The 16,481-nt window shown below is 39.1% G+C and overlaps 1 protein-coding gene across 1 annotated transcript in view; it reads left to right on the forward strand.

The window, feature by feature from the left end:
• Positions 1–16,481, forward strand: part of SOX5 (SRY-box transcription factor 5) — a 966,957-nt gene that overhangs the window by 161,165 nt on the left and 789,311 nt on the right. The window contains exon 3 of the mRNA XM_081083091.1: positions 14,729–14,805. The gene's annotated coding sequence lies outside the window, so the exon portion shown is untranslated. The remainder of the gene's footprint in view (positions 1–14,728; positions 14,806–16,481) is intronic.

Here is a 16,481-nt window from a genome sequence, read left to right on the forward strand (position 1 = left end):
AGCCCTCCCACGGTCCCTCCCAAGCCTGTCCAGCCCCCATTACCCTGATTGGGACTGGGTGAGACAGCCCTAATCAGCCTGATCACCAGCCAGGCCAAGGAACTCCACCAGGCCTCCAGTAAATCTATAAGGCCAGGAAGTAGGTTAGTGGCTGCCTAGTACTGAAGGGTAGGGTCTAAATGGAGAGTGATTGCTAATGGTATGGGACTTCTTTTTACAGTGATGAAAATGTTCCAAAATTGATTGTAGTGATGATTGTACAACTTTATGAATATATCAAAAAACAATTACTTGTATACTTTTCATGGGTGAATTGTATGATATATAAATTATATCTCAATAAAGCTTTTATTAGAAAGAACCAACAAGGATTAGTACAGAACTCTAGGAAAAAGAACTATAGGGACTTTTCACTGTGCCTAGGCCTGAAGGTACTGGGGGGTGGGGAGGGGGGGCAGGGGGGGAGGGGGGGAAGGGGGGCGGAGGTGGGTGGGTGGAGGAAGCAGTTAAATGGAGAGTTCTACTTGCCTGGAGAGACATCACCAGACTCTGATATTTACCTGAAAGGAGGAGGCTGCAGAAATATGTATCTTGACATCACTCTTCTCTTTCTGATTTCCTGCTGATGCCTCCTATTTAAGACCCAACCAGAAGCTAGGGAGCTAGAGAGTCTCAGTGTGATTCACAGAAATCCTCCTCTGGGGCACAAAGAGGGGTGGGAGGTGGTTTGCACCTGGGTGAGAAAACACAAGTGAGTCCATGTATATCCAGATCAGAGACCAGTAAGGAAAATGAAAATTGCATGTGTTGCCTCAAAGTGAAGCCAAATTTGATCTCTGGAAATGGAGTTGTACCGAATCTGAGATGATCATACTGAAATTACATAGAGGATTCCAGTTATAAATGAAGGACTAGATTAATTACCTGTGAAAGTTCCCTTGTAACTCCAAGTCTCTGCCTTTAACCACTGGCGTATTGGCACCAACTGTATTATCATTTGGCCAGCTGTGATCTTGGAAGTTCAAGGTATGGCCTTTGGCTAAGAGAACATAGAGTAGGTATGTTTTGATGAGAGTGAGAAATCAAAGTGAATAATATAAGTATGGGGTGTGCACCTTGAGTTCAACTTCACTGAACAAATAAATTGGACTCTAATGTGGTCAGAGACAGTCTGGGGAGAGAAATGGCAGAGGAAAAATAGAGAAGCTTGTCATCAAAGAAGATGTAAGATTTGGAGAAATAAAATGTGCCTACTTAACAATTTCACTGATTATGTATATTAGGCCTACTTCCCTTTTTAGTTTAAAATGACAATGATAAGATGGCACTTTAATATTCTCTGTAAGAACATTATAGTTGGCTTTTGTGATGCATGTAAGATTTCAAAGAAGCATGAGGGTCTTTTCCCCTGTAGGACTCCTTCTGGATTTATAAAAGGAGTGATAGATCTCCCATGGGACCCACATCTGCTGCTGTGCTACACCCAGGAGGCAGGCTTTATGCAACTCCTCACTCCTTTGCAGAGTCAGTATCTACAGGATGGGGTTGAATGTATGAGAAGAGAGTGGAAGGTTATGTAAGTGATCATATTAATGAAGAAGCTGTATTCAGCAACCCCACCTTTCCAGGCTACTTACGTTGATGACTTTAGAGAAGTTATTTGTTGCCTGCCTTTCATGGTTTTCTAAAATTGGTAATTTTACTTTGTGCCATGTTTTATATCTACTACATTAAATATATAGCAGTATAATCATTTACATGGTCCACTGCCAAAATACAGAAACAAAGATGCTCATTTACAACTGTGGACAATATCCAAATAAACCATTGATATGCCCTGCCAACTTAAATGGATGTAGGATTTGGAAGAGATACCCAAAACTATGGAAGTATACTTTTCTATTTATTTTAATTTATTCCTGGACATCCAGCTATATCTCATAAATACTTGACTATATATTTCTTGTGTTTTTACAAATTACATTGATGTTTTTTCTCCATTATTTTGCACAGTGAATTTTACTACTTACTAAAAATCAATGGTTTTTAGATTACTTTTATTTCTAAAAGTACCATTTTAATTTTTACCAACTTGCAACTCAAATTATTGTCAATTCATTGTAATGGATGGAATTTCACTAAATAGGACATTTGACTGGGTGTAGGATATTTGGTATAGGATTATTGTTCAGATACACATTTCCAAGTTATGTGACAAGTACCTAGGAGGGCAACTTTTTCAATTTCTTCAATTTCATATATTGATGTATATTACTTTATTCTTTACTGGGTTTTAGGGACTTATTTTTTTTTAGTTTCACAATAAGGAGAAGAAATTTCTCTATTCACAACTATTTTTCATGAGACATCTGGCTATAGTGTAAGAAATATTTATGAATAATACAGGTATAATATTAGAATTGATTTAATACATATAAAATAATGCATAGGGCTTGGTATGTAATATTACAAAAGTTATACAAAACATCTGGCACATACTAGGACTGAATGAAAATAGGTATGATGAAGGTGATGATGATTGTAAGTAGTCTACAATTATCAAAGTCAATTTAATGGAACAGTTTTGAGGACTGTCAGGAAAGTTAGTGAAAACTTAGAACATTTAATCTTTTAAATCTATTTTTTAACTTCCACATAAATCTTAGAGATAAAACATGAAACTTAAAATGTGCACAGTATGAGATCTCATCAACAGACTCTCAGGAGCATGAATGGAAGCGTTCTTGCCATTCCTAGAAAAGTGTGAGACATGCATATCCGGGGCGGTGCTTCATATTGGCTTTCCGGATTGTTTACACTCTGGTTTTAGATCAAGGCAGACCACAAAACCTAGGCTATCACTTTCGCATGCATTTCAGGTGTTGACTGTAAGAATGTGGCTGCCTATGATTTATCAGGATATGATGAGCTTTAAGGAATTGTCTCCATTAAAACCAAGTGGCCATATATAGATTTCTGTACTTTTTAAAACACCATCATGGAAGACACTGCCAATTCTCTCCTGTCTTTGAAATAAAGACTCATTTGAAAACAATCACTTTTAGTAGTAAGAACTAGGAAAAATTTTGTTTGAGACCATAAATTTCTCTTACGTTGTACCCACTCTCTTACATTGTATCCACTCTCCTGAACTCTATGCACACACACCTAAATGGCTGTTTGGCAGCTCCACCTGATGCATATGTGCCCCTCACACCTGCCCCTCTGCAAGTCTTCCCCGGCTCTTAAAGGAAAATCCATTCTTCCCATTGCTCAGACCCCACACCTTCCTTCCTGGACTCCCTGCTTTCATTTATACTTGGCAAAACTCTGTCAGTGCCACTTTAATAGTTCCAGGATCCAACCACCTTTCTGTATCTCCACTCTTTCCAATCTGGTCTAAGCCACTATCATTTCTGCTTGTGACGTAGGCTCCTATCTGGTCTCCTACCTTTGTTCCCTCTCAGTCTGCTTTCACATGGCAGCCAGGATGAGCCTTGAAAGTATAAATCAGTCCAGTCAGAGTACAGCTTTCTCAGCTCTGGACCTTCCATTGGCTGCCTTCCTCGGAGGAATTCTTACTGTGACCCTCAAGAAGCAGTCAGCTCCCACCTCATCCTCTCTGACTTCACTTTCTATCCCCCTTCCGCTCACTCTGCATTAAGCAGAGGGGCCTGTAGCTCTTTCCCTAACATGCTGGGCACTGCCCCTCATAGGGCCTCTGCACTCCTGCAGGGCTCCCTCTGCTTGCAGTGCTCTTACTCAGACTCTGCATGAGTCATTCCAGCAATTTCTTCAGCTCTTGACTCAAATGGTACTTTCTCAGTGAGGCATTAAATCTACTCTACTTAAAATTGCATCTAGCCCTTCCACAAACACTAAGTCCCTTGCTTTAATTTTTTTTTTCTCCCTGGCACTTTCCTAACATAGTATATTGCTATTAATTTACCATGCTTATGTTGTGTCTTCCTGAGAAGAATATTAGCTGTACGAGGGCAAGAAACTTGCTGGGTTTGTTGACTCCTCCATCTCTACAGCCCAAGATAGTTCCTGGCAAGTGGAGACATACAATAAATATATGTTGACTAAATGAATAATTCAAAGTTGATTTTGGCTGGTGTTCTGTATGTATGGCCAGACAAGGCTTAAATAATGTATGTTGTTTTCTTCTTGAATTCCATGTAGGCAGCTTTGGGGGTTAAAGTTAAATTTTACTAAATTATTTTGTCATTGTTACTCTCCTCCCTCAAGCATTTGTCTGCTCTTATAACATCTATGCATCGCTATTAATTAACTACAAGTATTTTGAATTTATTTTTCAACTTTTAGTTAGATAAGACTAGCAAATAACCTGTATAGAGGGGCTGTTTTCAAATAGAAGAGAGGGCAATTTAAAAAGATATTCTTATAATACCCAACTTAGATTTTTCAAAAACATATGATCTCATCCCATTTACTGGCGATAAGTTGGGGTACAAGACTTGAGCATTTAGAAAAATAGTTTTCAGGTGAATCCATTAATTCGCATAACCACCCAGTAAAAAGCATTACTGTAAACGTCATGTGTTTATATACTGTGCTCACAGACAAACATACCGTACACTTTATACACTGTCTTATAAACTCTCCTAGTAATTGAAAGCTACACAATTTAAAGAAATATCCCCAAATCTTTCAACTTTGGGGTAACAAACTATATTAACGTTAAAAATAAGATTACATGTTTAAATGTACTTGTTTCCTCTTTATGCAACAGGATGTCTTGGTTGCTTGTTTGTTTTGATTTTTTAGTTTGTCAATGAGTAAAGTCATCACTTGATCACTAGCAGTGTCTGTCTTTTGGGCATTTGTTGTGGCCAGACTGACTTTTTACTGTTTGTAGCTAGAGTGGCCATCTAAGTACTTCCTCAAATCGGTTCTCACACCAGTAATGCTGACTGCTCTTATGGGTTCTATTGGTGATTGGCAGCACAAGTAAAAATTATGCTAACGCTAGGTGAAGACTGATTTTCTCAATCTTTTGCATACTGCCCTACAGATGCCACGCCCCATCCCAGGAAGTTTTACTAGTTTTAAACTATGATGGAAATTTCGGGGACTTTTCTTTACTGAACAGACAAATACAAAACTCTTATATTATCCTCATTCATCTTTATATTTGGGTAAAGCTGGACATATAAACTATGCAATGTAAACAATTTGATATCATTTTGGCATTAGTCATCAAATTATTTGGTTTTCCCTAGTTGACTCTCTTATGCATTCTGCTTTCCATTTAAAATATATATTGGGAGCATGGGATAACTGAAAATCCGTGCCCTTTGAAGTATAAGTACCATGAGTCTCAGTTTGGGAATGGGGTTTATCTGGGTTCTATGAGCTAGATGCATGCTATTTTACTGGTGCTGGAATCACATGGGTTGAAAATCCTTGTTTTCCCACCAGATGGGTTATTTTCAAATATCACAAAACTTCTGAGGTTATTTACATTATAAATGTGCTTCTTCGCACACATCAAGACTTGAGTACCATGTTTTGACAGTAACTCCTTTATGAAATTATATATTTCACAAGTGGAGTAAAATTCAAGTCATTCTCAAGGAACCTGGCTTATGAATCTGGAGGAGGTCAGACCTCTTTACAGATGCAGTTTGATAATCCGACATCAAAACAAAGGAATTCTGTTAATCCTCTCACAAAAGTGCAAATTGCGAATCAGATCCCTGGGCTGAGCTGGCAGCTTGGTAAGCATTGAGCTTGGCAGAAGAGCAACTGTGGGCCGATAGATAGCCCAGCAGCGTGGGGATACCGACTTTGCCCCTGTGTTAGCCCAGTTGGGCCTCTTGTTTTGAAACAATAACGTATGTCAATGGAGGTGGTTCTCACAGTTATTGTGTTTGTGTGCTTTTCTCCTTCCATGGTAATGATGATGCAAATCAATCCTCCTGTCTTTCATTTCACATCACTGGTGTAGAGGCTACTAGGCCCCTACATGCTTTTCACTTGGATGGATGTGTCTTTTGAATTTTCATTCCACATTCTTCTCCACGTGCAGAGGGTTTTCCTTCCTCGCCATAAATAGTGTGATGGCATTTGCAAAATGAAGAATAAATCCTAACTCAACTGGAAAAAGAACCTTTTCCTGGAAGGTGTTATAGTTAGGATTCTTTTTTTGGTAACGGAGAGTATCCAATTTGAGGCAGTGTAAGAGAAACAATTTGGAATTTGGTGGGTACAGGAGTACTGGAAATGCAAGTAACCAAACTGGGGGAGGCAGGAGTGCAGATGGACCTCAGGAGTGGTTGGAACCAGGGAACCATACTCTCTTAGGGCTTGATCCCTTTCTCTTGTCTCCGTGTCACTTTGGATGTCAACTTAACTCTTTCTTGCTGTAGTAGAGCCATATCTTCCTGTGGGAGGAAGTGGCACCATTGATGACAACACTGGAATTTCTTACTGAGCTACTTTTTCCATTCGACTTAATACAGCATCCCAGGAAGGACTCGATTGGCTCCTCTTAGACCAGGTGCTTGTCCTGGATTAGTAAGTCCTGTGTATGTCACCTCACTTTTGTCAGAGTGTAGAAGGTGCTTGCTATTTGTCTTACCCTGTCTTTTTTTGGACTTCATGAAACATGAAAGCAGCCAGGAAAGTTCTAAGACTTGAGGGCTGTGTTAGCATGTAGAATTATTTTGCACATCTCAACCTGAGGACTGTGTTAGCATGTAGAATTATTTTGCACATCTCAACCTGAGGACTGTGTTAGTATGTAGAATTATTTTGCACATCTCACTCTGTTTGGTTCTCTTGGCATTTCCAACTTTCACCCAAATGTGACTAAGAGTTCATGTGAAAGTGAGAAATACAACTACTTCATTCCAACAGAGGTTTTCATTAGGAGCGTGCACTGTTGTGAGTACTTCCAGCTAGTTGCATCTCACCTGTTAAGAAAGCATTTGTAAACTACTTGGGTACAGTGTGTGTGTGTTAATAAAGTGTGAAAAGAGATACAGCCCTGCTGGTTTGGCTCAGTGGATAGAGCATCGGCCTGTGTACTGAAGGGTCGCTGGTTGGATTCTGGTCAAGGCCACATACCTCAGTTGCAGGCTCGATTCTGGCCCTTGTCAGGGCGTGTGTGGGAGGCAACGATCGATGTGTCTCTCTCACATCAATGTTTCTCTCTCTCTCTGTCTCTTCCCCTCCCTTTCACTGGTTCTAAAAAAATCAATGGAAAATATCATCAAGTGAGGATTAACCAAAGAAACAAAAAAGGAGTGAATAGATAGTGTTGGTAGTGGGGCCATCTTCCAATAGGTAAGAGCAGTGTGCTTTTGCTGCAGTACAGAATGGGCTGCAGTTGCTATAATGGTTTCAGTCAGAGGAATGATATGGAACACACCAAATCTACATCTGAAAGGCGAGAAACGTGTCAAATGTGGAGGTCTGGGGTAGAGGCTGCCCGATGGGGTCATGCTGCCCACAGCCAAAGCTTTCTGAATAGGAGCACTGTCTTTTTAAAAGCAATAGGGGGTGAGGATTGAGGGAGTGCTCACAGCGGTAAGTATAACACAGCTGTGCTCTGTTTATGCTTCGGCTACAATAAAAAAGCTATAAAATGTGAGATGTCATAGCTCCACTTTGCTTTATTTATACTATTTCCTCTGAGCTCTGTCACACTGCACATTCATCTGCTAAGTTGCAGCAAGAATGGAGATTAAAATATCACAGCTCAAAATAGGAGTCAAGCGGAAGGAGATTCATCATAGCCCTATTAAAAATATGTAAATATGGGAATGAAGTCATTTTAAAGCTATACAGCGCTCCTCCTGGAGCGTTAAGATCCCTTGAGCAAGTGGTGGGCTATGGAAGGGACAGAGCTGGGGGACTGGGTCCCCATTTCTTCCACCCTTTGAAATTTTTTTAAGATTAAAGACTGTTTGAATTGCAAATTATACATGTTTTCCTATAATTATGCCTAAATTAATAGTGGCAGGAAGTCTGATGCAAAACAAGAAAACAAAAGATTTGGTAATTAAAGGGTATACATTGTTCACTTGGTTAGAATTAAAATTAATATATGAAACCTCTTTGACCTCAGCTATTAATGAAGTTTGAGAATCCTCCTGAAGTATATCCTGAGGTAGGAAAGTTCCAAGAAGGAACCTGAGTCTTGGAGACATACTCTGGCTTTCAAAATTCAGTTCCTAATGATAAAGCTAAGCCTGGAAGCTAGCCAGGACTCCTGCCTAAAACTTTGCTAGTTCCTTACTTCCTTTAGCATCTTCGATTTCCCTAGTGCCGACAAAAATTTACTCTCTGTTGTCTATCTGGTGTGCTTAGGAGAGTAAGGAATATGATTTTAGATGGAAAGTCTGGACTATCTCAAATGGTATTAACATGCCGCTTACGCCCTTTTCTGTGTACTGCTGCATGGCTCTTGATATTTTGGCCTCCTTATTCTCCAACAGTGCAGTAATAGTAAAGGCCAGCACTTATTAAGTACTTTTACCAGGAGTGGTTCTACACGTTTTATATGTGTTAATTACTTTAATTCCCACAACAACTGTATGCAGTAGGCATCATTACTCACACTTTACAGATGCGGAAACTGAGGCATAAGATCATGCAGCTAGAGAGTGAGAACAGGAATTCAAACTGAGCAGACTGGCTTCACAGCCTGCACCCTTAACCACTGTTGCTTTTATCAAAGACTAAAGTGGGGTCTGGCTGGTGGGAGCCCATGGGCTGGGCCGGTGGGGGGGCGGTGCGCAGGTGGTTGGCCGGCCTGCCCTGCCCCTGTTTGGGGTGTTGGGGGCATATCAGGGGCCCCGCTGGCCAGGGGAGGTGGGCTGATAGGGGCCCGGATCAGGCTGGTTGGCTGCCATAGTGCACATCATAGCCACCGGTTGTTCTGGTTGTTCTGGTCTTTCTGATGTTCTGGTCACTGGGCTTATAGATATATAGGGATATAGAGATATAGAGAGATAGAGAGATAGAGAGATAGAGAGATAGAGATAGAGATAGAGATAGAGATAGAGATAGAGATAGAGATAGATAGATATAGATATAGATATAGATATAGATTAGACAAACACTAGAAAGAGCACTGGGCTGAAAAAGAAGACCTTTATTCCAGGCACTGTCCTGCCATTTCCTGACTAAACTAATTTTCCTCACCTGGAGAATGAAATGAAGGAATGATCTTGTCCTTCCCAGTGCCAACTTTCCTTGCATCTGTATACTACTACCTCATGGAGAGGAACTTTTTGAGCAATGACTTCTTACTGTATTCTCATTTAACTTTAGTTTCAAAAATGGTTCTGTTCAACATTTTTAACATACGGTGTCTCTAGAATTTCTTTTGTTCTGTACTTTTCACAGTGTCTTCCTTGAATTCTTTTGGTTGCAATTAATAGGAGTATCATAGTTAGCTAAAGACTTTTCTGCAAGTGTGACCTGGAGCATATTTCTTAATCTCTTGGTCCAGTTTTCTCATTTGTAAAATGGGTACAATAGAAGTCCTATCCTGTAAAATTGTTCTAAGAATTAAGCCAGATGTGATATGTAAAGCACTTATCCTGGTGTTTACTTATAGTCACTACCATAAATATCAATGTGTTTGGTTATGATTACTATTGATCACCTCAGTCCTATTTAACATCTGTCTCTTTTTGCTCCTCATGCTGCCAGTTCTCCTGTTGTGATCGGCATACCAGGTACCTTTTTTGGGCCTGCATTCATGTATTAGAAAGGTTAAGGTACTTTCTGCATTACCATTTAATTGAGGTGGACCTATCAGAGTTTTGTTCTTTTTTTTTTTTTTTTTCCATTCTCTCATCTCTCACCAGATTAGATGGATCAAGATTTACAACAGGGATTCCTTGAGAGGCCTGAGACCACCCTCATTTCCTTCCCAACATCTAGTGTCCAAGAAAGAGGAGTCTCAACCCATAGATTCCTTTTATTCAGCTGGTATAATCTTGCATCACCTCCTTATAGGTTAAATACCAAGATATGGAGAAAGCCTGGCCTTGCCTCTCTGCTCTGCTTGTCTCTTTGCCCTAGACTTCTCTCCCTTTCCTTGCTAGGTACCTAGAGTCCCCCTACTGGTGCCATCTATTTAGGATCCACATTTTGCTTTTGCTTTTGCTTCATGGGGAATGTTTTGGAAATCTTTAAACTGTTTTTTCACTTTCAAAATCTATTCAAGATTGTTGTCTTACTAAGTAAGCTGATTAATGGCCCCTTTGTTCTGGATACTAGCTGACCTCCAGATTGCGTACTGGAGTGTCTTCGCTGTGCCACTCATCCAGGACTTATAATTGCCTTAGATGGTGTGAAGGTGAGGAGGAATTATCATCACAGTATCCCTAAGATGTGTGAGATAGCACAGGTATTTCATGGGCTCTCATTCCTTACTTCTTAGCCTAGTTCCTACTCTTAACATGGGACCCCCCCCCTTATTATGTGTATATCCTGTATATCCCACTCTACAGGGGGCATTAGGTCCAGGTTCAGCTTCTCCCAGAGGACCTACTCATTCATAATCTTTTATTGACTCTAGAAATTCAGGGGTACACACACTTCTTGAATTTTCTCCCCATATAGTCCACTTATGGAGGATGCAGACATGCAATCCCGTGCATTTTTAATACAATGTGACACATTTTGTTATACAACTAGGTACAGTATTTTATGAGAGCACAGCGCAAGGGTGTCTCATTTTGCTTGGAGGCCCAAAGGGGGATTCTAAGAGGAGTGAAACCCTAGTTACGGATTAAAGATAATTGAAGCAAATGGGACGTATACTCTTCAAATATACATTTTCAGTGAAAAGCAGGACCTTATCTCTCATAATTACCATTGTATCCTTATTGCCTAGCTCAGAATCTAGCATATTGTACACACTTAAATATTTATTGCATCAGTGAATGAATGATTTTTTCTTAAAGGTCATCAGAATTGGTCATTTTGAGTAGGAGTACAACATGATAAGATTTGTGTGTGTTTTTTAAAAACTAATATCACAGCTTTGTAGTAGATATAAAAAATAGAGTGAGACAGGGAGCAATTATGGATAGCATAGTCTATGAAATACCTGAGATAGATTCCTTTTAAATGACCCCCAGTCTTCCTCCAGATAATAAGAGATTCTCTGTACTCATACATTGAATGTATGGTCATTTCCCACATATGCCTCAAGAAGGCACAACCCCTGCCTACATCCACCCCTTAAAAATCCCATGAAAACTCAGAGATAACTTATAGCATATTTAAGAGTTCCCTTCTCAACACCTTCCACACAAGAGGTAGAGAGTTGGGTATGATCTATTGCATATACAGTATATACATGTTTGTCTTAGTATGCATGGGTTGCTATAACAAAATACCATAAATTGGATGGTTTATAAAAAACAGAAGTTACTTCTCACCGTCTGGAGCAGTGGTTCTCAACCTCTGGCCCTTTAAATACAGTTCCTCATGTTGTGACCCAACCATAAAATTATTTCGTTGCTACTTCATCACTGTAATGTTGCTACTGTTATGAATCATAATGTAAATATCTGATATGCAGGATGGTCTTAGGTGACCCTTGTGAAAGGGTCCTTTGACCGCCAAAGGGGTCGCGACCCACAGGTTGAGAACCGCTGGTCTAGAGGCTAGGAAGCTTGCATTCAAGGCACCAGCACATTCAGTGACTGGGAGAGCCTGCTTTCTAGATGAGTGTCTTTCTGCTGTGAGCTCACATCGTGGACGGAGCTAGGGAGCTCTGTGGGGTCTCTTTTACAAGAGCATTAACCTCATTCATAAGGGCTCTACCTCATGAACGAAGCACCTGTCACAGGCCCCACCTCCTAATACCATCCCATTCGGCATTAGGTTTCAACATAATCTATTTTGGGAGGACACAGATGTTCAGTATATTACCTGTGGCATATGGCATAGTACCTTACTTGTATTTCTCATTCAGAGTGGGTCCATGCATTTTCAACGTTGGCATTGGTAATCTGGAGTCTGTTTGGTTAATGAAACTTAGCACCTAAGTGATACTTGTTTTTAGAGTGAAAGTCTCAAGAGAAGTCAATAAAATACATGCAGAATCCTCAGTTTCTGTATACATAAGTTTTCTGTCAGGGTGCATAAAATTATCAAAAACTTAGTGGCTTAACACAATGCCCAATATTAGCTCAGAGTTCATGCATGACCAGCATGGCTTGGCTGGGTTCTTTGCTCAGGGAATCACAAGGTTGAAATCATGGTTGTCCAGGCTGAATTCTTGTCTAGGCTCTGGGAAAAATCCATTTCCAAGTTTATTCTTGTGGGTGGCATTCAGCTCTTTGTAAGACTGAGGTTTTCTTTCCTTGCTGGTTGTCACCTAGGGGTGCCTATAGTTCCTTGAGGCTGGCTATATTCCGTGCGATCTGCTTTATCCTGAAGCCAGCAATGGTGTGTCAAATACTTCTAATGCCTGAAATCTCCATCTGCCTCTGTCTTTGATCTCTAAACCAAGATTTAAGAGTATATGCGATTGCATTAGACTCACCCAGATAATCTCCCTGATTTTTGTTTTTGTGTGTGTGTTTTTAAATATATGTTTTTTTACTGATTTCAGAGGAGAAGGGAGAGGGAGAGATACAAACATCAATGATGAGAGAGAATCATTGAACGGCTAACTCCTGCAAACTCCACACCGGGAATCAAGCCTGTAACCTGGGCATATGCCCTGATAGGGAATCAAACCATGACCTCCTGGTTCATAGGTCAATGCTGAACCACTGAGCCATGCCAACTGGGGCTCTCTCTGTTTTAAAGTCAACTATGTTGTGTAATATAGCCTAATCCTGGGAGTAAAATCCATCATATTCACAATTCTGGGAATTATGCAGAACACATTTATCAATAGGGGGGATTTTGAGGGCATCTTAAATTCTACCAACCAAACTGTTAGGGGAATCAAAAGAAGCTCAGGTATCCTCGCTTCCCAAAAGGTCCCGTTATATCGCTTTGCTTTTACAAAAGACCTACATTAGTACAATAACAGTTTATAAAAGCAAAGATCTTTAGAGTTTTCTTATAGTTAGCATTACGCCATTTCAGCTTATAAAAGGTTTCATAGGAACCGACTACTTTTGGATGAAGGGGGTGTAAAACTCCTGCATATGAATTAATCAATATTTTGTTTGAAAACTATACATCTTTTAATGAGGTTAATTTTCTAACATCTGATCCTGACAGATCTTCTATTACTTATCTTTAAAAATATTACATGTATGCAACTCTGTTACTTATAAGTAGTACTACCATTCACATTGCCAAAACAAAACATATCTATATCTACTAGTATTATGGGAGAGGAGCTTTCCTTGTTTGTGTAAGGAAAAATAAAGTGATGACATACAATCTATACATGAACATCATCCCTTCCAAGTGATTTTTTAACATGGAAGCTTTGTTAAAGTTCACCTGATACAGTAAGATTTTTAGATTTAGAGAAGGAAGGTGTGAGAATTTCACCAACTTCACAGTTACTTAACTACAAAGTTCGAGGGAGCCAGTCCTCCCTACAAGACCACCCTCACTTCTCACACTAATTGCAAGTTTGAGGGGTTTCCAAAACCACCCTCGGGTTTGACAGTTTGCTTGAAGTATTCACAAAATTCAGCGAAAGCTCTTATGCTCATAGTTAAAGTTTATTACAGGGGAAGGATACAGATTGAAACCAGCCAAGAGAAGTGTGTAAGACCGAGTCTGAAGCTCCAGGAATCAACAACAGAGCTTTCATTGTCCTCTCCCCATGGAGTCTGGACCTGTTACTTTACCGGCACTGAGATGTGACTATATGCATGGAGCGTTGCCAACCCAGGAAGCTCCAGTGAGACTTTGGTGTCCAGATTTTTTAATGGGACTTGATCATATACAGCCCACGTGGCTGACCTTTAGTCTCCAGCCTGGATGTCAGTGTTGGGCTGATACCCTTAGTCTCCAGATGCTTCTGGAGGCAAAATTGATGTGCACAGCCCAAAGCCCCAAGCCCCCCTCATCAATCATATTGTTCAACTGTCCCCTGGCCAAAGCTTTCAGGCAAACAAAGACACTCCTATCAGGAATGGCATTTTTAGGGCCCAGAGATCTTCGCCCAGTAGCTGCAGGCAAAAGCAAGACCTCTGCTTGGTTAAGGTTAACTCTTCACTACACGGACAGGGAGGGAGGGAATGACGAATGAGTACAAATTGTAGTTATCATTTATGGAGGGTATGCTGTGTGTCAGGCAGTGTGCTGAGCCCTGTTTCCTATACTCCTTGGAACATTATTAGAAAGATACTATAATTATCATTATTTTAAAGACAAGATGAGATTTAGAGAGATTAAGTGACCTTTTAAGTAGTAAATGATGGAAGGAGGATTTGGACCTGTCAGCCTAATTCCAAAGTTCATGATCTCAAACATTTTATTCCTTCCACTGAAACTAAGACAATAAGAATATATAATGTAATAAGCACTTAGGAGCAATTATTTTTGAGAATTGAGTCTTCCGAGTAAAGTTGTCATTCAAATGTATAAGAATGTGCACTGCTACTGTAATAATGTAGAATATACTAGTAGAGGAAGAGTGTTGATATGTAGGATGGTTATTTCATTGAATTTCTTACCTTCTAAGTGGAATCCAATCAGCACTCTATCATTTAACTAAGTCAAACACATTTATTGGGTGTGTATTCTATCCCAGGTGCTGTGCTGGCCTCTGGTGACCCAAAGATCATGAAAAATACGTTCCTGCCTGCAAGGAGCTAGCAATCTACTAGGGTATGTAAACCATATTTTATTATTTTTAATATTACATTTGTTTTATGCAAAACAGTGAGCTCGATATGCAATAAATATTTTGTCTACAAATTTTGAAAGCTTTGGCACAAATTTTTTTGGCTGGATGAGCTAATGCCAAAGAGTTGATAATTTGGAGATGGTTGTGCATGTAACCAAATCAAATAATTAAACCCACTTTCCATCTTTTGGAGATTCTGTAACAATAGGATAGATTTTTAAAAAGTAAGACTACTCTAGAAAAACACACACACACAAAGCACTGGGATTTGTGTGTATTTCCCATTTACACTGGTAAATGTCCACAGGTGAAGGGAGGAAAATGCCAGAGCATCACACATAGCAACAGTGTGCATTTCTTCTTCACACTTATCACAGTGACTATTCTGATTGTTATTGGTTACTTTAGTGACAATTGTTATCTTTACTTCTCTTACTTCATTGACTTCTCCAGTTGAGTAAAGTCCGTATTGGGATAAATAAGACTGTTTAGTTTGATTGTTGACAAATATGTATTTTATTTGAGTAATAAGTTATAGTTTATGCTTCAATAGACCGTGCGGTATTCTGGGAGTAGTCCTGAAGATTTAAATACAGTAAATGTAGTAAATGTAAAGAATAAAAATTATATCCTAAAGATACTTTATATTTTTTATAGCTTAATATAGAGGAATAAAATTAGAAGAAAATAAAATAATAAATTTAAGTGATCTTGATGTCCATACTGATGCTATGCAGCCCTAGCAACATTATATTTAGACATAGTTAATAAGTATATTAATATGCTATCTAGAGAAACTATTATAACTGCTGAGAATAGAGTTCTGATCATTTTAAAAATGTGAGCAAACCAGGAAATAACATGTCCTTTTTCTTGGCAATATGATTTTAATTTCTCAAACCATTTAATTGTATAAACCATATCCATCATCCTTGAATAGATAAATGTTGTGGCAATTTTTGAATGAACCTCTTGGTTCCCTAAAGAAATTATGGATACACTCTAAATTTACTAATGAAAGGCCATTCATCAGAGTTATAAATATAAGTGGTTCCTGTGCTGATGCCCATGTAAACTTAAAGTGGTTTAATATCTATCGGCTTTTATCCATAGTTAATATGGTAAAAGAATATAGATATTGTCAAACTTACATGGTGCAATAACATTGGCAAAGTGTTGAGAACAACATGTAATATTTTTTGAATAGCATGGCATTTCCTTGAATAACTGCTGGCAATGGAACATAAATCAAACTTTATGATGGATATTCCAAAGGTATTTATTAATCAATTCATTTAATCGAAATACTTACTCTTGTCATGTATAGAGCTGGTTCAAGGAAAGTGGCAAGTGCTCCTAAACCCTTGCAGTTACTTTAGGGGCTTCATAATTATGTCAATTAAGTCTGTTTGGAATGAAAATCAAATTTTTTTATCAAGATAAAAAATTATTTTCTCCTAATTCATGGTAAAGATGTTTGATAGACCATAAAATATTTTCTTGTATCTAATCAAAATCTCCATTTGTTTTACCCTTGATAGCTTTCTCTTTGAATCTTCAGTTTTTAATGTTTGTTCCCCTCCTTCACATGCTCCCTCCCTCTCTCCCTCTACTGGAAAATAATCCTGCATTGTGTAAACTTTGACTGAAATGGCCT

The sequence above is a fragment of the Myotis nattereri genome (assembly GCF_964212035.1).
Source record: "Myotis nattereri genome assembly, chromosome: 2".
NCBI classification, from domain to species: Eukaryota; Metazoa; Chordata; class Mammalia; order Chiroptera; family Vespertilionidae; genus Myotis; species Myotis nattereri.